The sequence below is a fragment of the Notolepis coatsorum genome, assembly GCF_963971535.1.
Source record: "Notolepis coatsorum genome assembly, chromosome: 8".
NCBI classification, from domain to species: domain Eukaryota; kingdom Metazoa; phylum Chordata; class Actinopteri; order Aulopiformes; family Paralepididae; genus Notolepis; species Notolepis coatsorum.
The window spans coordinates 11,761,477-11,787,567 of NC_140172.1; the positions used below are offsets into that span (position 1 = coordinate 11,761,477).

A 26,091-nucleotide genomic window follows, 5' to 3' on the forward strand; every position below is an offset into this window, starting at 1 on the left:
GCTGTGTGAGGAGATGGGAGCTGACCATTCTGCAGTGCTGTTTCACAGCGAGGCAAGGTGGCTCTCGCGATGGAAGGTGTTGTCAATTTGAAAGGTCACGATATTGGTGTTATTTCAATACATTTAAACATGGCCTATATCATGACTATTTTGTTGGGGCGAGGGGGGGGGGGGGGGGCCCAAAATATTTTGGTCCGCCAAAGGGGGGCCTGACAGAAAAAGTTTGAGAAGCACTGTAATAGAGTAACATAGGTCTGAACTTGAGTTGTAGAGAAGCTTGTTACTCAAGTTTTTCTGTAGTAGTTAGTAGTCCAGAGGTACTATTTCCCCAGAAGGTGGTATGGCTTACAAATCCAGACGGACCCATAGCCTGAAGCCTTATCTAGTACATGTCCACATTTCATAAAGATCCATTCAGAAATGAGTGATTAGCCTGTACACAGCATTAAGTGGGGACCCATTGATATGGGTCCCGGCGCATCATGTGGGCATTTTGGGGAATGAGGTGGATAAGGTAGCTAAACTAGCTTTTAAGAAAGGAGAAATAGACACGGTAATTCAATGATCAAAGGCAGAGGGAAAGAGTATAGTGTGGAGGGAAGCTAATAATGAGTGGCAGCGGCAGTGGGATCAGGAGACTAGGGGAAGACAGTTATACATATAGTGCAAAACAGAGTGGGTGGTGTGAGAATCAGGGGAGGAAATAGGAAAGAGGCGGTTAAGGTTAAGGATAGGGCACAGTAAGTTGAAAGGGACTCTTAAAACGATGGGGAAGCATCCAACAGGGTTATGTGACTGTTGTCAGGTAGATGAAACAGTGGAACATGTAGTGGTTAAGTGCAGGAAATATTCATCAGAAAGGGGGGACATGATGGAGGGAATAGAAAGAGCAGGGTTGACAGGAGCAGGTTTGAAGGGCATATTGGAGTGTGGAGGAAGTGGACAAGGCAGGAAGTGTTTGATTAGCTTTCTTAAGCGAACAGGACTGATGGGACAAATATGATAAAAGGACATTGTAGGAGGTAAATGATACCAGTTTGGGCGGTAGGATTTTAATTGTATTTATTTTCATTTTGTTTGTGTTTAGGTTTTAATTAAATTTTATTAGGTGGTGATGTTAGGGTTGGGTGCTTTGTTTTGTTTGTTCTGGGTTTGTTGTTTTCTTTTCTTTGCTGGGTTCTTGCCTTATCCGCTCCACTTGCTGAGTTGTACAGTAGGTGGCGGTATGCGCCTTTCTGTGGTTGCGACCCGCCATTAACCCCATAGAAGAAGAAAAATCAATGTGCTCTTGGGTCCAATAGCATATATCTGCAGTGCCGCAACCAGTGTACTGTGTGTGAGGGCTTGTACTGTGTGTGACTGTGCGTCGGGGCTTGTACTGTGTGTTGTTGATCGGGGCTTCCCGTAAAACCCGGAAGTAGTCCGTTTGTGCTGTTTATTTTTACAAGCAGTGAGGACTCGACAGCAGCACATTTTTGTAAATGTCCTAACCCAACCCCCTCCAATGTACAGTAAATGTCCTAACCCAATAATACACGAGACCCTCTTCTTGGAACCAAGTATGGTTTTGTCGATATTCCAATGTACAGTTTTGCTTGTACAGTTGTACAGTTTCCCCCACCCGCCTACCCAACCCCCCCCCCCCACCCTACCCACCCAACCACCTCCAATGTACATCCCCCCCCACCCAAACCCCCCCCCCCCCCACCCCACCTACCCAACCTCCTCCAATGTACAGTTTCTACGTCAAATGTATATACTTTCTTTTTTAGACTATTTTTGTATCACAAACAGTACTGTATTTGTAAATCTGGTATGTCATAAATGTATAGATGTAGCAGTACTGTCTACCTGTATGTCGTGTATGTCATATTATGATGAATTTAAAATGGGGGACCCTGATGTAAACATGACGAAAGTCTTTCTCTGGTCTGCATCCCCTTAACAATTGTGTGTGCTGTACTGTATTGTACCCATTCTGCAATCTGTTAATAAAGTTTTCAATCAATCAATCAATCAATCAATCAACGCACAGTCCAGGCCCCTCCTATGTATGAAGCTGCGGCACTGCAGATTTATGCTATTGGTCTGAACACTCCCACCGTGACGTCATTACGTGCTCTTGGGTTTGGTGTGTCTGAACGCACCCACCGTGACGTCATTACGTACGTTTGCGCTCGGCTCCGCGTAATTTTTTTTCCTAGCCGTATTTCTCGGAGACGCTCTCTGATTGGCTGACGCCGGTTAAGTTTAGGCACTCTTTCGAAGTTGGTTAAGGTTAGAGTTTGTCTTAGAGCATGGCGATAGAACGGCAAGTAGTTTGCAGGCTGTTCGACGCGGAAATGGGCAAAGACACAGCTCGTCACGCGATTGGGCAAACATGTCAGTGGCCAATCAGAGAGCGTCTCCGAGAAATGCGGCCAGGAAAGAAAATAACGCCTCGGCTCCGGCACGCGGAAGTGCAGTGGTCTATAGCTGGAGAACTAGCTGCTGGCTATTACTAGTTAGCTTGCTGCTAGCTGTTGTCTATGACTTATGTAAGCTATTGAATGTGTTGTATATTATTATCGAGGACGTTATTAGGTGGAGTGGTCGCTCTCTTGGTGTTTGTTTGTCTTGGGAAAGAGTGGGGAGCTCTCAACAACTACTACTATTGTCTGTTACTAGCTAGCTAGCTACTAGCTACCAGCTCCAGTGCTTTGACTGCAGCAGCAGCAGCTAGTTGGTTGCTGAGTGGATCGTAAAGTTCTGTTCTGTTTATCAGGTGAAACCAAGCTACTTCACACCAAACCCAATGATGCTGCATCTGATGTGTGTCAACACAGGTATGGAGATGTTTGTGTCTGTTTCTTTTGAACACGTTGTTATATGTGTAATGAAAGGCCTGTAGGCCTAATAGCCTTATAGCTAATCCACACCAGTTCATATATATACGTTGAGTCTGGCTAGTGTGGTTGTTATTATTATAACACAACAGAGTTACATGTTGTTCTAAGGTGACTGAAGCCGTATTTGAATGTTAAGAATGATACTGTGTGATTATAATGTGTTTTATTTTCACCAAAGACTATTTGTTATAGAAGTGAATATGGGTCATATTTAATATTTTTGTTAAGATTGTTTATGGAATTTAATTTAGTTTCTGCCAAACAGAATATATACAGTAATAGTGTAATTTGTAACACAGTATTTTCGGATGCCTATGAGGTGAAACAGAGCAACTGCACACCAAACCTAATGATTGTGCATCTGATGTGTGTCACACAGAGACCTCCAGTAAATGAGCCTGATACCCAGTACTGCCTCCTGCCTGATTAATGGTATGGTTTTATTCTTAATCCCAGAGGGGAAACATGGTTTGCCACCAGAGTGAATACAAATACACAAACAAGAAACAATTACATAGTACAAATTACACAACACAGTAAAAAGAAGATAAGAAGAGAGCCTCTCAACACAGAGCTAGCGCTGTTCGTTAAATAATTTAACCGCAGCAGGAACAAAGGACCTTCTCAATAGAGCATAGAGGCATCCGAAACCTATCGCTTAAATGAGCTTCGCAGAGCAAATATATTGTACAGAGGGTGGCCTTCAAAAAATTGGTGTTCACTTGGCAATAATGATCTCCAAGGGAGGCCAATAACTGAGCCAGCCTTTTTTTTTTTGATATTTAAAGTTTTTTTTTATTTTTTACAAGCAGGACAATACATACATGACAAGACAAACTAAGACAAAAATAATAATAATAATAATAATAATAATAATAATAATAATAATAATAATAATAATAATAATAATAATAATAATAATAACAACAACAATGGGGTGAGGGGGGGGGGTTGCAGAGTGTTACAAAGGTTCAGTACACAAATATATTCCAGATAGTGATCTAATAAAGGACCTTCTCAATAGAGCATAGAGGCATCCGAAACCTATCGCTTAAATGAGCTTCGCAGAGCAAATATATTGTACAGAGGGTGGCCTTCAAAAAATTGGTGTTCACTTGGCAATAATGATCTCCAAGGGAGGCCAATAACTGAGCCAGCCTTTTTTTTTTTGATATTTAAAGTTTTTTTTTATTTTTTACAAGCAGGACAATACATACATGACAAGACAAACTAAGACAAAAATAATAATAATAATAATAATAATAATAATAATAATAATAATAATAATAATAATAATAATAATAATAATAATAACAACAACAATGGGGTGAGGGGGGGGGGTTGCAGAGTGTTACAAAGGTTCAGTACACAAATATATTCCAGATAGTGATCTAATAAAGTTCAGGGGACCTTGAAGGCCATCGGGCCTATCACTCTCTTGAAGAGAGAGAGCAGCCTGTTCCATTGATAACAAGTCCATGAAGTCCTTGCGCCAGTTCTCCAAACTGAAGCAGTTAGGTTTGCGTTTTTTCCAGTTCATTAAAATAATCCGTTTGCATGCTAGAAAAGCCAGTGCTACAATATTATTTACAATCTTTGCTTGAGCAGTGTCCATTTTTACACCCAATATACACGTTATAGGGCAAGGATTAATGTAAATTTGGAGAGTAACTGACAGGTCCTCAGCAATATCCAACCAAAATGTCCTAACAAGCAGCAGTGCCACAGCAAGTGCATGAGCGTACCCTCTACTCCACACCCATGCCAGCACAATTTGGGTAGGGTGTGATTCATTGTATTCAGTGTACAGGGTGTTATATAGGCCCTGTGTAGTATCTTTAATTGTATAATTTTATATCTAACACATTTAGATATTTTAGTACTATTCCTAAGTGCTGCTTCCCATTGTGTTTCAGATATGGTTATACCCATGTCTCGCTCCCATTGGACTTTAGTTTGGGTATTGGTATCGGGGGTGGTTGAACATGATAGTTTATACATTGCAGATACAATGCCTTTCCTGCCTGTAATTCCCCTTAATGTCTCTTCCAAGACTCTGTTTGTTCCTATAGCTATGCCTTTAGACAACAATGATTTAATAACTGATTGTATTTGTAAATAAGATAACAATTCTGTGTCTTTCAGCCCAAACTGTGTTTTAAGTTCATTAAAAGGTATCATATTTCCCCTTTCGATCACTTGCCCCACCTGTGTTATATTATGTTGTTGCCATACATTATTTTTAAGGGTTTTACCTCCTGCAGAGAACAACAGGTTTTTCCATAATGGACATGATGGTAAGGAATATCCACTAAAGGTCAGGCGTTTATGTAAGATTTTCACTATTTCACATGAAAATTCTAAAAGCGGATTGTCCAGTCTGGGAGTGATTTTTGGGTTATACCACAACATTGAAAGAGATAGACCTTTGTTATGTTCTTCTATAATTTGTTCTTCAAGCCATTCCCAGCTGCCAATCTGTCTCACACTATTGTATGCCCACTGCAAGGGGTATCTTGAGTTATACGCTATGTAATACTGGTGGATATCTGGTAGTCCTATTCCTCCACTACTTCTTGGTTTTATAAGTTTTTTATGGCTGATTCTAGGTTTTCTGTTGTTCCATAGGAAGCCAGAGAATAATTTGTTTATTTCTTTGAACCAACTAGGAGGGAACTTTAGCGGTATAGAGGACATAAAAAAAGCTAGCCTTGGTAACAAATTCATTTTTATAATATCAGATCTGCCCCATAGGGATAAAGGCAAGACTGTCCATCTTTTGATGTCCTCCTTTATATTCTTTAAAAGGTCCGATGTATTTACCTCAACCATTTTTTCAATGGGAGATCGGATTTTAATTCCCAGGTATTTAATTCCTTTTGGCTTCCAATTGAAAGGAGCAGAACCCAGATGTGATTGAAAAGTTAGGTTGTTAAGTGGAATAGCTTCACTTTTACTATAATTCACTTTATAGCCAGAAAATTTACCAAATGTATCTATAAGCTTTAGTACTTGAGAGATGGAATGGCTAGGATTTGTTAGTGTTAATAATATGTCATCAGCAAACAGGCTGGCCTTATACTCACAACTACCAATACGAATACCACTGATTTCCTTATGAGCACGTATAGCACAGGCAAGTGGTTAGAGGGAAAGAATAAAAATTTGCAGTGAAACTGGACATCCTTGGCGGGTAGATCGATAGAAATGGAATGGATCAGACCTTATACCATTTGTTCTGACTGACGTAACCGGTTCATGGTAAAGTGCCTTTATCCAGTTCATGAGAACCGGTCCAAAACCGTATTTAGGAAGTACATAAAACAGATATTTCCACTCCACTCGATCAAAGGCTTTCTCAGCATCCAACGATATTGCCCCCCCCGCTCTCGACATAACATGCATTAGCCTCATGTTATTTGAAGCTAGACGACCCTGTACAAAGCCAGCCTGATCAATATGAATCAATGAGGCTATAACCTTTTCCAATCGCCCTGCAAGGACCTTCGCAAACAACTTATAATCATTATTTAAAATACTCAAAGGTCTGAAATTACACATTTGCAAGTGATCCTTGCCAGGTTTTGGAATCAATGAAATAGTAGCTTGCCGCATGGTTAGCGGCATGGATTGATTGGCCACTATATCATTAAACAGCAATATTAGAAGTGGTGTAAGAGTGACTTGGAAACACTTAAGAAATTCACTTGTATAGCCATCATCACCCGGCGTTTTACCTGTTGAGAGGGATTTGATAGCCGATTTAATTTCATTTTCCAGGATAGGTGCATCCAATGATTCCCTTTCTTCTTCAGAGAGGGTTAGGAGATTTATATCTCTGAAAATGTTTTCCATTTCCTCTTCACTCGTACAACATTCTGATTTATACAGTGTGCTATAAAATTTAGTGAATGCTTGATTGATTTGAAGTTGATCACAAATCAAAGAGCCATCTTCATCATATATGCTAGAGATTGATTGACGATTTTCTTGCTGCTTCAGTCTGAGAGCAAGCATTTTACCAGCCTTATCGCCAGATTCATAATATTTTCGACACAACTGAAAGAGGGCAAATGCATTTTCCTCATGTAGAATTGCTTGTAATTCTGTTTTTATAACCAACACTGCATTTTTCAGTTCTAAATTGTCAGGGTCCAACATATGACTGGATTCCAAGTACTTAAGTTCAGTAATCAGACCATGTTTCCTTGCCATTTTTTTTCTTTTTCTTAGCTGTTGAGTAGTTTATAATCCAGCCCCTACAGGTTGCCTTATAAGCCTCCCATACAGTCTGCACTGACTGGACTGATGTAAGATTAATACTAATGTACTCCTGTGTTTTCTCCTCAATCATAGACACAAAAACTTGATCTTTCAATAAGGAGTTATTAAATCTCCATTGTTTGGTTTTATTGTTAATTACAGCAGGAGTAAAAAGGACTGACAGGGGCGCATGGTCTGATAAAAGTATGTTATGAATTTTGCAATCAATTACATTACCCACCAAGGATTGTGAGAAGAGAAAATAGTCAATCCTGGAATATGAATTATGAGCGTGGGAGTAAAAAGTATATTCACGTGTGTCAGGGTTGACAACACGCCAAATATCGGTTAATGCAAGTGAGTTTTGCATTTCTTTAAGTGCACTTGACAATGCTCCGTCTAGTGGGAGGGGGCGCCCAGACCTATCAATCGAGGCATTGCTAACCAAATTTAGGTCCCCACCCATCAGAATGGGATAATCTGCTAATTCTGCCAGCACCAGATTCAACTTTGACAAAAAAGTATTCTGTCCCGTATTAGGGGCATATACATTTACTAAAGTACATTTTTTATTTTGTAAAAGACCGGACAAAATTATATATCATCTTTATCAACTATTTGTTTTGAAAGTTTAAATGATATTTTCTTTGAAATCAGGATGCTTACCCCTCTAGAGGCTCCACTGCCTGGTGCTGAGAAAACTTGACCTATCCATCTTTGTTTCAATTTAACTGATTCTATTTCATTAAGATGGGTCTCCTGGAGCATTGCCAAATCACATGATAGGGATTTCAAATATGTAATAATTTTATATCTTTTCGTTTTGTTTGAAATACCTTTCACATTCCAGCTAATCAAATTTACATTATTAGGTTCCATTATTTTTATCAAGCAACTTTACAGCTTCCTCCTTGTAAACTCTGCAACAACATGTATGGATAGACAAAGACATAAAAAGTACAAGACATACACACACATAAAGTAAGCCATTAGGCAAAGGAAAAATAGTAAACAAAACAGAGATAGACTTAATGTCCATCCCTTGTCCGCGAGAGAGTGTGATTAGTTCATTTTTCACTTGTTCATTGTGTAACATAAAAATTATCTCAATTCCATCAGTCCCACTCCCAGCAGTAAAGCATAATGAATGAAGGTATAGAAGGGGGGAAAAAACAGGGGGGCTTACAGTGACGCTGGTGCAGTTATGCCTCTGGTCCTCTCACTCATGTCAACCAAAGATCTTGGGTAATCGTTTCTTCAAATCTTCACCAGCCTCCAATGCGTTGTTGTATATATATTTCACCTCATCAATGGTGATGATGAGCCTCGCTGGGTAAAGTATTCCATAGCGCAGGGACGTTTCTCTGCAGAGTTTCCCTCTGATGTCATCATATTCTGCGCGCTTTTTTTTAATCTCCGTTGGTAGATCCTGGAAGACTCTCAGTGGTTTTCCTTGCCAGGATAGCTCCCTTTTCTCCGCCACGGCCTGGAGGATCCTCTGTCTGTCGCTCCATCTCCGTATGCGCACCAGATACGGCCGAGGTGGTGTTGTCGTATATTTCTAAATGAAAACATGAATAAAGCAACTATAAATGTACGAAATGATAAAACAAAATGCTGAGTTGCAAGAAGGAGCCGGAAAACACCATGTTGGTTGAAAGAGGGTAGAGACAGTTGACTCCCCAGACCAGGTGGCTGACCTTTAAGATAATCAATGACCCCTCAAGACTATATTGAGGTAATTAGGAAAGGAGTTGGTTTATTTTAGTGTAAGAGACCCACCGGCCACTGTGAGAAACCCTCCCCCTGTCAAATAGCTCCTACCGCAAGGCCACAGAGGTCACTAAACCAAATAGCCTTGTATACGTCAAACAGGAGACCATTTGGCATTCTCCCCCACCTAGATTGGAGATAGAGATTGAGTAAAACCCCCGTTCCCAACAGCACATTTTAAAGGGAAGTGGTGACAGCTGGCACAAGGCCTAAAGATAGTAGAAAACCGTTGACCCTGTCTAACCCTCCCCCGGGCCAACAAACACATTCTGCAAGCAGAAAAGGACACCAGTCACCCATTAACTATAGACTAAATAACAAGTTAACCAAGAGTAAGACATAGTTTGTAAATTAATGTTAATACTGAACAAAATACTTAAGTGATAAAAATAGAGCTACAACCTAGATTACAGATTACTTTAGAATAGACAAATACAAACAGTAGGATGTAACAATCAAATAAAGTTCAAATACATGAGTTACAATGTGGACATAACTTAAAACTATTAGAATAACGGAAGTCACAATAAAGAATAAAAACTCTTAATGCTAAAAGATAAGGCTGTACAGTATTGGTCAGTGGTTAATCAAGAAATAAAGTAGTCTGTTTCTCCAATCTAGACTATGTAAACATTGTGTCACAAGAAACATGAGGATGTGTTACTCATTGAAACGGATTCCCTAATAAAGTAATGACTAAACTGCTAAAACAGCCCGGCAGATTCTAATTGTGAAACTGTTGTGTCAGCAGACCAAGGCTGTGTCAGGACGTGTCACTACAGAAGGGGTTCCTGCTAGAAGGAATTTGGCCAATGGGGAAGCCCGATTGTGGGAGTGACGTCACTAGACAGGCAGGGGAGAGGTCTTGTTCTATGTCATTAAAAAGGGCAGGCGAGGAGACAGACAGAATCCTGGAGGGCGAGCCACACAGAAGGATCCCTGGAGACGGAGACACACAGACCTGGAGACCTGGAGCGCTGAGACACAACCAGACAGACGGAGAAGCCGGCAACTCGAGAGCCGAGCCGGAGACACAGCGCCACGGAGACACCCGATGACAGGCGATCGCCTCGCAGCAGGAGAGCCTACCACCGAGGAGAGACGAAAACAAGCGCTCTCTGCCTGAGCGCTGATACTCACGGAGACCCAAGGTTGCCCTGGCGACCACCAACCACAAGAGAAGCCGCGTGTTGTCATGGGAACCCGAGAGACCACAACCCCAGCCCGAGAGAAGAACGCTCTGACGGCCGCAGCTGATCCGAGCATGGATCAACGGCCTCATCAAAGAGACAATTAGATATACCAAAGAGACGATGTACTTGTTTTGATTCATAAGCTGTGGTTTATTAAGAAATAGAAATAAACACCGCAGTTTGTTTGATGGAACCACCTCGTCAGCTTCTTTCCTTTAATTGAACCAAACATCTGAAATACCAAACAATGCAGAGGAGAAGGGTAATAAAAAGACTATACGATCACTGAACTTAGATATAGGTATAAATGAAGATAGAGATACTTCAGTGTCTTTCAATTTCTGGTGTTGGCTCGTCGTCTTTACCATCCAGAATATATTTTAATATGTCGCCCATCATCTTGTCTGGGTTGCCTGTCTCCAGTCCTTCTGCCAGGCCAACAAAGATCAGATTATTTCTCAGATTTTGTGCTTCCAAGTTACTAAACTTTGTTTGTAGCGTGTTCAGTTCTTTGGCTTGGACTTGCAGGGTTTTACTATTGGCCGCACACTGGTCTTCTAGATCTCTGATTCTTTTTTCTGCATTAGAGACTCTGTTCAGAATAGCCTGTGTCTCTTTTTTTTAAGTCTTTCATTGAATTGCCAAGTTCATCCAGTCTTCTTTCAACAGATAATTTAAGGTCGCTCACATCCGTTAGGAGTAGCTGCGCCCAGGCAGGTGTGTCCTCGCTTGACATAATTTGTTTGATTGCTGCACGCCGTTCACCTTTCTTTGTCTGGGTTCGGGTTTCTCGGCAAGAGCAAGAAATAGACATGCAGACAGGCAATTATGTTTGAACAAAATAATCCAGTTCTTCAGTTTAAATAGATGATAATTTAGAAGCAAAATACTATATTTTAAGGACAGAGCTGTGCAGAGCACTCAGCACGCCATTCCTCTCAGTCACGTGACATCATCACACACAACTTCAAGTTATTTTCTGATTCACCAGCCTTTTTAATGATTTTATTTATATGGTTTTTGTCACTGAGCGTGATGCTGCCCCCCCCCCCCCCAGCAGAGCACAGCATAAAACAGGACACTAGCCAGGATACCTTCTTCCAGTCCAGCTTGCTGTCCAGGTGGACACCAAGATACCTATAGAACTGGACTATCTCCACCTCCTGCCCCATAATGATGACAGGAGAGACACTGTCTTCCTACTGAAGTTGATGACTAACTCTCTGGTCTTTTTGATATTAAGTTCTAAAAAATTGGCATCACACCATTGGACAAATGAGTCGATCTCTTTTTTATAGGCTTGGTCATTGCCTTTGTTGATGAGACAGATCAGAGCAGTATCATCTGAGAATTTCTGTATATGGCACATGGCCTCGCTGTGTCTGCAGTCCGCAGTAGGGCTGTCACGATTCGTCGACTTGGTCGACAAGTAAATGTAGTCGATTTGCATATTCATGATCAACACGTCATTGTTAATTGTATGTGCCTTTTGCGGTGGAAATGGCAGACGTTCAAAGTCATAACATGCGAAACGTGTAATTAACTAATGCAGTGAATCACATTCAAAATAGAATTAACTTCTCTTAGACCACTAATCGTGATTCTGCCTAGAGCCAGGACTCGACAGTCACATAACTTCCGTGTTTTGCTCCAGCTGGAAGGGAGGGGCTGAGCCTGGCTGATACCCACACTTTACAGTTTAGAAGCAGCTTGGCAGCTCTTAACACTTTCGCGACCACTGGGGTCCGTCTAATATAATGGTTGAGGACCAGCTTTTGTAAACAAACCTGTGGCTTTTTGTAGAGCTAAATCTATACTTTATAGTATTGCTATCTGTCCATTCTCATTGTCAATTGAGTTCATAAACCGTCCCTTCAAAATGTCTTAAAGAAAAAAAATATGCATCAATAGGTTGTTTGCAGGTGACGTCATTCACTCTAGTGGAATGTTGTTGGGGGGCAGGAAGTGATTTGCATATAACGAAGATACTCATAGTCAGTGAGACTCTCTGATTAAAATGCCAAAGTTTTGCGCGGTTTACGGCTGTACCAACCGATCGAATCGGGAAAAAAACAAGGGGTACTTTCGAGTCCCGAAAGTGGTTATACATAAAGGGGAGAAGTTTAAAAAAGTCACAGAAAAACGGCGGCAGGCGTGGATCAGAAATCTCCGGTTGAGGTCTGGAGGAGCCGAATCAGACAACGCGCGTATATGCAGTGACCACTTTGTGAAAGGTAAGGCAGTAATTTAGCTACTTACATAGCTGGATAAAACTGACAAAAATACAGACCAGGAGGCAATATTGCTGGAAACATATAGCTAACGTTACATCTGTGATATCACCCTGTGTGTTTGTGTTTCGCAGCTAGATAGCTGACGCTATCTTCCGGTGTCTTTGTTTTTAAGCAATGCTAACATTAGCTAGCTATCACGGCCAGTGGTTTTCAACGATCTCTTAGGACCGAAACTACTAACTGTTATCCCTCTTTGCTGTCATTGTTGGGTGTTTATCACTTTGCTATTTATTTTATTCAGGCTGCCCGAGTGCTGCCAACGATGTAGACTCTCCAGACTGGGCTCCTACAGTTAACCTTGGTTACCAGCAAGGTAAACCAATGACAGAGGCATCATGTCAACGTGAGGAAAGGTTGAGGTCCAGAAAAGCAGATGAGACCTGCACCGATGCAGCAGAGGCATTGCTGGACCTCGGTGAGGGCTCACAGAGCCCAGCATCGGAATACCACAAAGGTAAATTAAATATAATGCATGGAGGAGCTTTCATGTAGCCAATGTTACATTAAGTATTTTGACAACTATGTATGTCACTTGTTTACAGCATATGTGTGGGAGAGAGACAGACAGAAGGGGGAGAGTGTGGGAGAGAGACAGACAGAGAGAGAGAGTGTGTGTGTGGGAGAGAGACAGACAGAAGGGGCAGAGTGTGGGAGAGAGACAGACAGACAGTGTGTGTGGGAGAGAGACAGACAGAGAGAGTGTGTGTGGGAGAGAGACAAACCGACAGAGAGACAGTGTGTGTGGGAGAGAGAGAGACAGAGTGTGTGTGAGAGAGACAGACAGAAAGGGGGAGAGACAGAGTGTGTGACAGACAGAGAGAGACAGAGTGTGTGTGGGAGAGAGACAGACAAGAGTAAATTAAATGTATTTTGACAACTATGTATGTCACTTGTTTACATCATAATTTAACAAATAATTACCACCACCTTTATACAATTTGTAAATTATATAACTAAACTATCTTTTCCGCTCTTATCCCCTTTGCCAAATATATTCTATAGATGCAGGATGCCAGACAGACCTGACTATGGAGGATCTTGAGAAGATGGAGGATGTTCTGAATCACTCCGTAGTGGAGCTGAGTGACCTCAGGAAAAAAGTACTGGACAGAGAATTTAGTCCAGATGCTTTTCAGAACAACGAAGAGAAGACTAAATTTTACACAGGATTGCCCAATTTCTTAGTTTTGATGCAAGTGTTTCAGCTATGTGAGCCACACATCAACTATAGCTCTTTGTCGGCGCTCTCCAAATTTAAACAGTTCATGTTGGTCTTAATTCGGTTGAGACTAAACCTTCCACTCCAAGATTTGGCCTTCAGGTTCAATGTTTCCTGTTCCACTGTTTCTCGAATTTGGCACAAGATAATTGGCATACTTCATGAAAGATTAGAGTTTATAATAGAGTGGCCAGAGCGAGAGGTGCTGCAAGCTACAATGCCAATGTCATTCAGGCAAGCATTTGGGTGTAAGGTTGCCGTAATAGTGGACTGTTTTGAAGTTTTCCTTGAAAGGCCATCTAATTTGCTGGCAAGAGCACAAACTTGGTCCAATTATAAACACCATAACACAGTTAAATTTCTCATTGGCATTGCTCCTCAAGGATATGTCACATACATCTCTCGTGCTTGGGGAGGGAGAGTGAGTGACAAGCAGATAACTGAAGAGAGTAGCCTTCTAAATAATTTGTTACCCGGAGACATTGTTCTGGCAGACCGTGGCTTTACTATAGGGGATAGTGTGGGATTTTACTGTGCTTCATTGAAGATGCCTGCTTTCACAAAAGGGAAGAGCCAGCTATCTGCATATGAAGTTGAGCAAACAAGAAAACTCGCTAATGTGCGTATTCACGTGGAAAGGGTCATAGGATTAGTGAGAAGAAAGTACCAAATTCTGCAGAGTACCCTCCCCGTTGAACACATGGCTGTAAAAACAGGCGAGTCACTGGCGCTGATTGATAAGATTGGAGTCATTTGCTGTGCATTATCCAATCTTTCGGACTCTGTTGTCCCACTGGAGTAAGCAATATTCTATTCATCTAAAGGTCAAATAGGAAAATAAGATGCATGCCCTGCATAGTTTTGCATTGAATGATTTGAGGTAGATTTGATTATAAATAATGGGTCGATGTTTTCTCAGACCTCCACTAACGGGTGCGTAGTTCTAGCCCTACACTACCCTTCTAGACTACAAATAGTTTAATGATAATATTGAATAATAATATTTCAAATATATGTATATGTCTCCCTCTACCTGTCTGTCATTATTATTTTATTGAAATAAAAATGTATTAATTTCATTCAATTAATCTGTCATTTTTAAATCAGTTCTAATTAGATTTGAATGGTTGTTTGTAGTTAAACTGTTTGAATCCGTTATTAAATTATCTTTGTCTTGAGAAAATCATATTCATTGTCTATGTAGTCACAATGAAAATACTGGGTGCTTGTAGTAGGATGTAGCTTACACCTGGAAAAAATTGTCCAACTTGGTCGCTTTCTTTCTTCACAACATGTGACCATTTCATGTAGTAGTTTTCAGAGGAAACGGCCTAGGGGAAACCGAGGCACAACATGGAAATGTAACCCCTCTTCCCAGCTCCCAAGAACCACCAGCAACAAGTGATGTGAAGCCCTTTAGAAGGTTTATTTTGATCAGGGTGGTTAACAACAAAAATATAACAACCTAGGAATAACTACACAAACAAAAGAAACAATTAATTAACCTAAACTACCTATATATTTCAGATATCAATTTGTTTTATTTGTGCCTATATAACTAAAGCTATAAGATTTTGACCTGTTGTGATATTCATGTTCTATAAACTACCATTTATTTACAATTTATTACAGGAATATGCACAGATTAAAGAAACATTTCAAACATGATTTGGTTCACTTTGTGAAGTGCTGTCCCAACACTTCAGGAAGAACACAGTGTCTGAAGAACTCTTGAACTTTGGGAATGACATTGACCCAGAGTTCCGCATCAGGCAAAATCCTCTCTACAAAGATGTCATTTGTGTTCCACACTACAAAGTCACAATAGTCAGCACCCACAATGTGGAGCTGAGCCTGTACTTGGTAGTAGTACGCGTGCTTCCTGTCCAGTTTCACATCGTCCCCATCGAAGATGAGACAGAAGCCCTGGTCTCCAGCACACAGGCGTAGATTGGCCTCCTCCTGTTTGCTGTGTGGGCACTAAAAGTTCACAATGAAAATAGTCACTTCTTCTGCATAGTATCTCCTTTTCAAATGTTCAGCTTCAAGATCTGTTAATTTCTCTCATGCACCACGTGATGTTTCTATGTCTTTACAACATGTAGGAACATAAACTGTGCATTGAATTACAAAGTACTAGGTTACTCTTCTCACAAATCCCAGTTCCATTAGTCACAATGCCAATACACCTGCTCTACTGTGTTATTGAGGACGTCAAAACATGAATGGTAAATGCATATCCAAATCCATACTGAAGAAATAGCTGGTACCTTTATCTCACAAACCCCAGTTCCATGACAGGCGCATGTGACAATTCCATCTGGTGAGGCTCCCATGTATGGCCACTTCTGATTCAGCCAAAGTCCACTGTCCATGCAGGAGAAACCCTCATGGTCCACACTTTGCAGTTGTTCATACTGTCTTCTGGCTGTTGCCTCATTTTTACATCCATACCTGTAATGCATACAAGTAGCAATAGGAAGAGAGAGTTGTACAACCATAATTAGTAACTGATTTACTAAATGTGATGTAGGTCAGCATTTATAGGGACAATTGTAGTGCACTGGTTTACATCATCCTACTCCAGACCTCAAAGATTAAACATACTTCTAGCCAGCCCTAACCTATGTGTCATAATAGGTCAATTGCAGATGTCCTTGTCTTGCGATTACTTTCCCCTAATAAATACCTCGTTGCAGCTGTAGAGAGCTTGTGTGCCTCTGGGTAGCATATGGACTTGACCAAGGACTTTGACGGCTGTGAAATACTTGTGTGTAGAACCTGCTTCAGTTTAGAGGCTGTTACCCTTCCTGCTCTTTGGCGGAACCAGATTGTTGATGAGCTCTGGTTTCTGGTCTCCTCCTCTACTGCCTGTACCTGTGACTGTGTTAGCTCTTCCAGTCTGAAATCCTGGCATGCTTTCTTCAACTCTGTTGGAGGTAGCTGCAGTGTCTCTGGTGTCCTATATGCAGTTAGTAGTTTAGGTAGCTTGCTCACAGACTTTGGGACAAATTCTCTGCAATATGGTGACCTGGACATCAGTGCAGCACTTTTTGGGGAGTTTAGGTGTAAAGCCTTGAAAAACTGACTATAAGTTTCTGATCCTTGCTTCACTCTTGGACACTGGACTGTGGAACTCTCAGGTGTTTGTTTCTCTATAAGACAGATATTGCACAGCTTTAAAGTGAAACTTGGAACATATTATTGCACAGGTATTTTGCATTCAGTACTGTACACCTCTGCTCACCTGTCCCTGCAATGGCATGATCTAGTTTTTGCTTCTTAGATTTTGCAGATGAAAAGTCTATAATCGCAACTGGAGCGGCAGGAATCTGAAAGCACGAGAGGCATAGAGAATATAAACGTTTTAAATGTACCCCTACATACAGCTCACACTGAAACAAAAGTAAATTACGTGCATTTGATTACCTTTTTGACATGTGATGGCATTAACCACTTGCACTTTTCCATGGTGCAGGACTCAGTCTCTCTCATTTTAACACCCACTTCAATGGCGAACAGAACTGCTCCAACATGCGAGCAGGATTCTGACAATCTGTTGGTAGATTTGTAGATCTGGTATGTCATAAATGTCTAGCGATGCAACAGTACAGTAACTGTCTACCTGTATGTCATGATGAATTGAAAATGGGGGACCCTGATGTAAACAAGACGAAAGCCTGGCCACCATCAGAGTGACACCTTCATGGCATCTAGTTAGCATCATTTTACAACAGCGATATGTAGTTAAACATGCCTTGCATTATTATGATGACTTACCCAGCCATACAATCACAATGTGCTGTGACAACTTCTCCATTTCGTTTTGCCACGATCCACGTTTTTAGCGGTGTTGCACCAGACCTCTGAGAATGGTTGACCTAGTGGCAAGGTAGAAAATAGTAGCTAGCGTTTAGCGCATAGCCTGACTGACGCCAGTATCCATGTACATTAGAGTTGAAATAGCAATATAAAAGAGTGATTCTCAAGTAGATTTACTCACCCGCGCAAAAACAAGACGACAGTCATTCAATGCTGCCTTTGATCCGAGGTCATTTACCCAACCACACACCAAATAGTTATAAGCCTCCAGACTCTTGTATGCCTTCATCTGGCTAGCCGTGTAGTAGGAGGTCTGGAGGACGAGGTAATTGGTTATATCAATCGCCTCAACGCCAGGCAAATCGGTCAAGACGCGAGAAAAATCGATTTTCCTCAGCGTGTACGGATCATATCCAATATGTTTTGATATTTTCTGATGATACCTAGTGCGTGTAGGCTCATCCAACGCTTTAGCGTATTGACTTTCCATTGTTTTGAATCACTGTTCTTGACTTCCTGCCCCCCAGGTGAGTTTCGCGCGTCATCAAAATCACGTGACTGCAAACAAGCTATAGGTTGTCATTTTATAGCGCCGTGAATATAAGCTTTATACCGGATTTGGGCTAGTATATTTTCTGGAAAGCTAGATAAATGGCTAATAGCTGCTAACGTTATATCCAATGGCATTTCCGTTTTACAGATGCTACAGAAATAACTAAAACGGCATATGATCGGGACTGTCCCAAAGCATGTATGCATGAAAGGGAGGGGGGGCGGGGGACGTTGTTTATTATTATTGATTACCAATAACAGTGTTCGTATAACTAGCCACATAGGCCGTTCGCCTGGATGGCTATCAGAACGGTGTCCGATGGGGCTGTAATTTACGCGAAGGGGATCTTACCGTGGTTGGGGCTGATGCCATTTCCCCGTTATCGATCGCCATCTGGTAGATCGATATGTCCATTGGCTGATGATAAATCCCCTTATATGGTGAAATCTGCGATCCGAAACGTAATCCAAGAATCATGCTACTGGAATATCCATTGAAAGAAAAAAAAAGGAAACTGATTCCTTCAGCCACAGGGCACACTGCAGTGGCGCGATGGCGCCCCTAAGAGGATAATAATAATAATAATAATAATGCAGGACCTGTTGCAGAGGTCTTTATTCGGCATGCAACGACACTCAATGTTTTAGTGGTACACACAGCGGTTAGTTTAGCACACACACCGGAACACACACGCATGCATTGTCTCTTTAGGATCGCCGATGCGATTAGTCTCTGCGATTAACCCATCCCGTCGTCCTTCCCCCCCAAGGGCAGCCGGGAGCAGACGGGCGTCAACGTGAGCCGTGCCAGGGGACCAATCCAAGTGCTCCTGTCCGTCTTCGTCAAGGACGCCACAGCCTTAGCGATCTGTTGTTGTGCATGTTTTTCCATTGGGTTTTATCTTATCGGGTGGGAAACCCTTGCGAGCACGGGGAGAACATGCAAACTCCACACAGAAAGGCCTGGGAGATACCCCACCTGGGTACCTGGCATCATGGAAACCTGGTCCCCAAGCGGGAATCGAACCCTGGACCTTCTTGCTGTGAGGCGACAGTGTTAACCACTACACCACCGTGCCGCCGATCTGGCCGGTATTGCACCTTCTCGAATTCACAGAATAGGGTAGATCTGCAGTGCCGGTCGGCGACCTTGAACAGGTTATTAAAATGGAATAAAAGCAATAACAACTTGCCACGGCTTTATTCGTGATTCTGTCCACAACGCATGGATTCGAAGCACGTATAAACTTGTGGTCGGGCACCAATGTGTTAAGCCCTGCGTTCTACAGCCTGTGATAACTCCTCTTGGGAGTCACGCTGTTTCTATGTAAACTCTGTGAGCAACGGGTCCAATAAATGCGTCTTTAACATGTTTTATATCCTCGCCATTACTATATGCCAGTCGAGGTTACAAACATTTTTAACTAACTTTAGCTGCTAACTTAGCTAAGCTAGCTCACAGGCACAGGAGAAATCAGTTTCATGGAGTTCTAATAGTGAGGAAAGGGGGGGTCTCCCTCTCTTTCTCTCTGTACGTTCAAGGATGATGATCAATGAAATAGCAAAAATGTACACTATAAAAACGAACTTGATAGTTGATGATAATAAATATTTCATTTTATTAGCAAAAATATTGTAACATCATTCAGTCTCCTATAAGCTATTCTCCCTCTCGTGTGTGTGTGTGCATACATTTACTATATGCTACTCTTTTTCACATGGATTAGGCTGATTAGCTTTAACAATCCTGATTCCTGAGCCTATTTTATTAAAAAGGAAGATATTGATTTAAATATGTATATAGCCTATATATAAAAAATACATTTTAATCGTATCTCCTGTGCTGGCACAAGCACTACCATAGCGTGGAGTGGATAGATAACACACAATACATATAATAATTCATGGAAATATACTGAAAAGCTATTTATGGCCGGTAATAATCTCTGGCTGGTCTTTTTTTTAAATCTAAAGCTAAAAAGGAGGATACACATTAAATATTTAGAAATATTCAATTGAAATAGATTTTTTTGGGTAAATTAATGGTTAATGATTAATCAACTAATTGATAAAATAATCAACTGATTAATCGATAAAACAAAATATTCATGCACCGGGTGCTGGTTGAGTTATGCAGTTTAAACTGGATATTTTTGTTTGCTAGGATATGTGGCTGGATTGTATTGAAGGCGCTAGAAAAATCAGTCCCCAGTCCCCCACACAAGCTACTGCATTAAAGTTACTACTTATGATTAACAAGGCATTCGTTTTGTTGCATTAACGTTATATAGTTAGTGTTACACGTTCAATAACATCAGCATATTATTTACCCGAACGTAGCAAGCATACTCGTTCATACTAGCTCAGTTCCTTCCGTTGCTCATAGAGCCCTGAGTTTTACCCATTCTGCAATCTGTTAATAAAGTTTTCAATCAGACACATGTATAGAAAGGCTTTGTTTTATTATAACATTCGTTGCAGTAAAATCATTATGCCTCATTTAGTCATCCTGCGGAGCTAAAAGCTAAACGTCGTCCGCGCCGCCGTTTGTTGTTGTAGAATACCTCTCGTCAAAATCAATGGCGGACAAAAGCGGAAGTAAAAAATGTATACGCGCTTGCCGATTGGTGATAACAGCAGAGGCGGGTGCAAGCGGTGTGTGACGTAATTGGCAGAATCGACTGTCAATAAAAATTTCATTGGTGATGGCTTCATGCTTTCATGTGCTAGCACTTCACTGCACACAACATACTGAGATTTTGGTCGCTCTCTTTTGTCAATGTAAGAAAACCCATATTTAATGTAGTCAGTGTCGTATTTGCGTTTCGCCATGTTTACAAATGCTCGAATCAATGAGCAGTAACTGATGTGACGACGTCACTGGCAGCAAACTGCTACTGCACGTGCACTGCGCCATGGGATACTTATGTGCTTCAAAATAAAAGTTCAGCAAAATCTGCAAGCACTCTACGGACCTTTTAAGGCCATGCTCAAAACCCACCTTTTCGCCATAAACAATCCATGAGCTAGTTTTGTATTGTAGTATGACTGGTGTATTATGTCTGTCCATTCTCTATCGGCTTGGTTGGCCTGCATGTATTTTTTCTGTTTTCGTATTGTTTCCTGTCTTTTTTGTTTCTCTTTCTTTCCCGGGATGCGCCCCGGGCCGATGTAACTATTGGTTGAGGGGGCGCAATATAAATAAATGTATCAGGAATTCTGTAGACTGCGAAATAAAACCTTTTCCCCCTCAATTTCTTCTCCATGCACACATCCGCGACCCACTCAAAATGGCCATGCGACCCATCAGTTGAGAACCACTGCTCTATAATGCCTCAGCATCTGTGAGGTGTTATTGTCGTATCCAAGTTCTTTTGAACACAACAGACGCATCACCTTTTAAAGTAACATAAATTAGAACAAGGGATACACTGTGTTGTCACTTTTATTAATATTACTATGTGAATACTTAGGAGAGAGATCAGCTCAGTTAGTTATTACTATGTGAATACTTAGGAGAGAGATCAGCTCAGTTAGTTATTACTATGTGCATACCTTATTATGAGAAATCAGATCAAAATGTTCCCAGGCAGGGAAAATCTCCTCTCTAGCTGGTTCCATCACAAAAAAAGAAGCTGGAACAGATAGCAAACAAACACGCAATAAATGCCTAAGTTGACACAATGTGAGGTCATAGGAGACTATTGCGTTTCGTTGCCCCATTATCTCGAATCATGCGCCAAATGTCCTGAATCAGTCACGTGGTACGACCGGAGCGTGAGGTTCAACGTCACCACACGTCACCAACACGAGCCTCGATACACTCCACATAAATTCCTGGATTATTCAACAAATGCTTTGTGTGTTTACAGTGTGAAGTCTCTGTGCAGGACTCTACTGGACCAAGGCTTTCTACTAAAAACATCTGGATCAAAACGTTCTTCTTGTGGAAACAGACATCAGACTGGAAACCACACCATCTGTAAGTACAATTATGTTTACTTTGTTTTCCTCTTATTGCTCCTTCCTTGCAGCAGTGGCGCTCGAAAGGAGCCTTGAAGTTGTACAATCCCACCTTAATTGTAAAAAATGCCAAATGTTTTACATTTATAGTACTTTACCATCTCCATGGTCAACTGCAGCGACGTAATTTTCTTCACAATAACAGATTACATTTCTCCAGATACCCGACTCTACCTCTGATAGCTTTATGTAGCTGTAAAGACATTCATTGTCCATAGACCACAGCAACACTTCCGGTATTCTGAAGTCATGGGAGAGAGCGTGGGGGGAGAAAATTAATGAATGTGGATGAGAGCCTTGACGTAAGTGGTTGTAGCTATGGCTGTGGGGGTGCTGGAGACATGATCCAATAGACTTTTATACGCCTGAGTCTCCTGGGCCCAGGAGTTCAAAACTTTTAATCACTATCTGATTGGATCAGATTTGTATTTTGGGTAGTTGAAAACCAAAAAACAGGATGAGGATCACTTTGATATCAGATCAGAAAATCAAATCCAAGCTTTAATCTGGATCAAATCTTCAAAATGGGTAGTTCAAACCGACAACACAGGAGTATGATCAGTTTGATCCCCAAAAAATGTATCTTGATCCCACCAGAGGGGTGGATTTCCAGTAGATTACCAGAGCAAAATGTACTATACAATCTATAAAAAAACATCTTTCAATATAAATAAGATGGCAAAGTTTGTTAACCTCTTAACTGGCACCCCCAAAAGTGGCAATTTTTTTACTTGAACTTGAGGACTGCATACTATTTTTGCAAACCAAAATACTATACTTTATACTTATAGCACATGCATGAGCCTGGTCTCTTTTTAAAGATGACATTCTGAAGTGTCTGATACAATAAAGACAATTCACTTTTAGTGCTAATGAAATAGAGTGAAATAGGTCTGAACTTGAGTTGTAGAAAAACTTGTTACTCAATTGGTATGTCTGAAGTCTTGTGTAGTACATGTCCAAATTTCATAAAAATCCGTTCAGAAATGTGTTATTTAGCTGACTTCTTTTATCCAAAGCGACTTACAAGTTTTGTACAACAAGTCAGCAGGAAGGGTACAACTCTATCAGCTGAGTAACAATGAAAGTTACAAAAGAGGTGGTTGCTAGGGTGTTATAGCTGGTTGCTAGGGTGTTTCTAGGTGGTTGCTAGGGTGTTATAGCTGGTTGCTAGGGTGTTTCTAGGTGGTTGCTAGGGTGTTTCTAGGTGGTTGCCTGGGTGTTATATGTGGTTGCTAGGGTGTTTCTAGCTGGTGCTATGGTGTTTCTAGGTGGTTGCTAGGGTGTTATAGGTGGTTGCTAGGGTGTTATAGGTGGTTGCTAGGGTGTTATAGCTGGTTGCTAGGGTGTTTCTAAGTGGTTGCTAGGGTGTTTTAGGTTGTTGCTAGGGTATTTCTAGGTGGTTGCTAGGGTGTTACTTGGTGGTTGCTAGGGTGTTATAGGTGGTTGCTAGGGTGTTTCTAGGTGGTTGCTAGGGTGTTATAGGTGGTTGCTAGGGTGTTTTCTAGGTGGTTGCTATGGTGTTATAGCTGGTTGCTAGGGTGTTATGGCTGGTTGCTATGGTGTTTCTAGGTGGTTGCTAGGGGGTTATAGGTGGTTGCTAGGGTGTCTAATGTAAGTGGTATAGTTAAAGGGTTAACCCATTGTATAGAGATCATGGCTAACATCCACCAATGAATGTAGAAGTCAGTACTGAGTTGATTGACACCTCCCTTAAGTGTCATGCACATGCACATGCAGGTGTCAATCAACTCAGTACACCTGCAAGCCTTAATTGATTCACATAGACCAATGAAAGAGGATATCCCTACTGAGTACAATGGCACAACCCCCGCAAGTCTCTACGGCAAATGGCTCAAAAGATACAAAAAGGGGGCGTGGCCTAATGATCAAGGGTTAATCCCCTGAGCGGTCATGGCTAGGTCATGGCAGTACTGAGTTCATTGACACCTCCCTCTTAGGTCGCTTTCACACAGGGGCTGTTTGGTCCGGACTATCGGACCAGAATTCGATAGTCCGGTTTTTCGGGTTTGTGTGAATGCGCATCGAACTCGGTCCGCGGACCAAACACGCAAACTAAGGTCCGCCTGAAAACGTAGGTCTCGGTTCGCTTCATCGGACCAAACACGGACCAAACGTAGGCAGTCACCTGATAAACTATGCATCTTGGGTAGAAGAAGGAAGACAAAAACACTGCGGCGCGCGCATTCACTGCAGAACAAGCTTACAGCCCCTGTGTGAAAGCGACCTACAGTATATTAATAAACTGTTAAAACCCAAGTAAGTACTGTTAATTTTATAAACATGTCTCGTGGACAGACTTGGGCGAATGATGAGGTGAAAGCCCTCATCAGCATATGGTCAGAAGACCAAATCAAACAACTGCTTGTGGGCACCCACAAAAACAACGAGGTGTACAAGATGTTTACAGAGAGGATGGCGGTAATGGGGTTTACCAGAACAATAGATCAGTGCCACGTCAAAATAAAAAAAACTGCGCCAGCAATATATTAAAGTCCGTGACTTGCTGCGAAAAAGTGGGAGTTCGGGGGACGAGAAGGACAAGTTCCCTTGGTACGATGACCTGGGCGCTATACTCGGCACAAGACCAACATCCAGCCCGCAACATATAGTCGAGTCTTTCGAAGATGAGACCCAGACGGCATCATCACCGGCAGCACCGACTGAAAATTCCGCTGATCTGGAGTTAGACAGAAGTGGTAAGAGTTTTTTTTTGTGATCTGTATTTCTGTGTGTCTAGTACAGGGTTTCTCTCTTCACTTCACACCAGAGCTCTTTAGCCCTGCACCTAATGGAAACAATAACCCAGGCAAACTTCTAGTCCAGTGGGCTCGCAGTCACACACACACACACACACACACACACACACACACACACACACACACACACACACACCAAAAGCTTCAAACACTTTAGATGATCTAGCCTTTGACAGTATGTAAGGATATGAATTTATAAATTATATGCCAGGCCTATGACATGTTCTAAACCATTCTTGGTTAAATTGTTAATTAAACACACTGTAATTTATTTTATTAACAGGGGATCAAAGCTCAGTGGAGTTTATCGAAGATGACGTCGACAGCACACCCAGCAGCACAGCCAGCAGCACAGCCAGCACGAGCAGGCATGATGCCAATAGAAAGAGTGCCCCGCGGTGGGCTATTCCTGGTGCCCAATGCAGGAAGAGGAAGGCCAAGGCTGGTGGCAGTGGGGCTGGTGGTAGTGGCACTAACACGTTGGAAGCCTTCATGCAACAGAGGAGGAAGATGGATGAGGCTGACCAAAAGCGTCAAGACCAGGAGAGTGCTTCATTCGATAATTACATGAGGATGCAGCAAGAAGCAGAAGAGCGCCGTTTTAGGTCCATGCAGGAGCAGCAGCCACCATGCAGGAGCAGCAGCAGCCACCATGCAGGAGCAGCAGCAGCCACCATGCAGGAGCAGCAGCAGCCACCATGCAGGAGCAGCAGCAGCAGCCACCATGCAGGAGCAGCAGCAGCCACCATGCAGGAGCAGCAGCAGCCACCATGCAGGAGCAGCAGCAGAACACCATGCAGGAGCAGGAGCAGCCACCATGCAGGAGCAGCAGCAGAACACCATGCAGGAGCAGCAGCAGCCACCATGCAGGAGCAGCAGCAGAACACCATGCAGGAGCAGCAGCAGAACACCATGCAGGAGCAGCAGCAGAACACCATGCAGGAGCAGCCACCATGCAGCAGCAGCAGCAGAACACCATGCAGGAGCAGCAGCAGCCACCATGCAGGAGCAGCAGCAGAACACCATGCAGGAGCAGGAGCAGCCACCATGCAGGAGCAGCAGCAGCCACCATGCAGGAGCAGCAGCAGCCAACTCTTCTTGCAGATGATGGGGACTTTTGCTAGAGTTATATTGCCTCAATCTCAGACCCCGCCGGCACCACAGTGGATGCCCACAGCTCAAATGATGCCCCCACGTGCCTGGCCCATGTCTGACCCCCACAACCCACAGGCACCCATCAACTACCCCCACAACCCACAGGCACCCATCAACTACCCCCACAAC

At 42.2% G+C, this 26,091-nt stretch overlaps 1 long non-coding RNA gene across 1 annotated transcript; it reads left to right on the forward strand.

The window, feature by feature from the left end:
• The first annotated feature begins 2,425 nt into the window (after positions 1-2,425).
• Positions 2,426-21,976, forward strand: LOC311233290. Its single transcript, XR_014620021.1, has 3 exons — positions 2,426-2,537; positions 2,765-2,825; positions 21,877-21,976. It is a non-coding gene; the product is annotated as an uncharacterized lncRNA (long non-coding RNA).
• Positions 21,977-26,091: the final 4,115 nt, after the last annotated feature.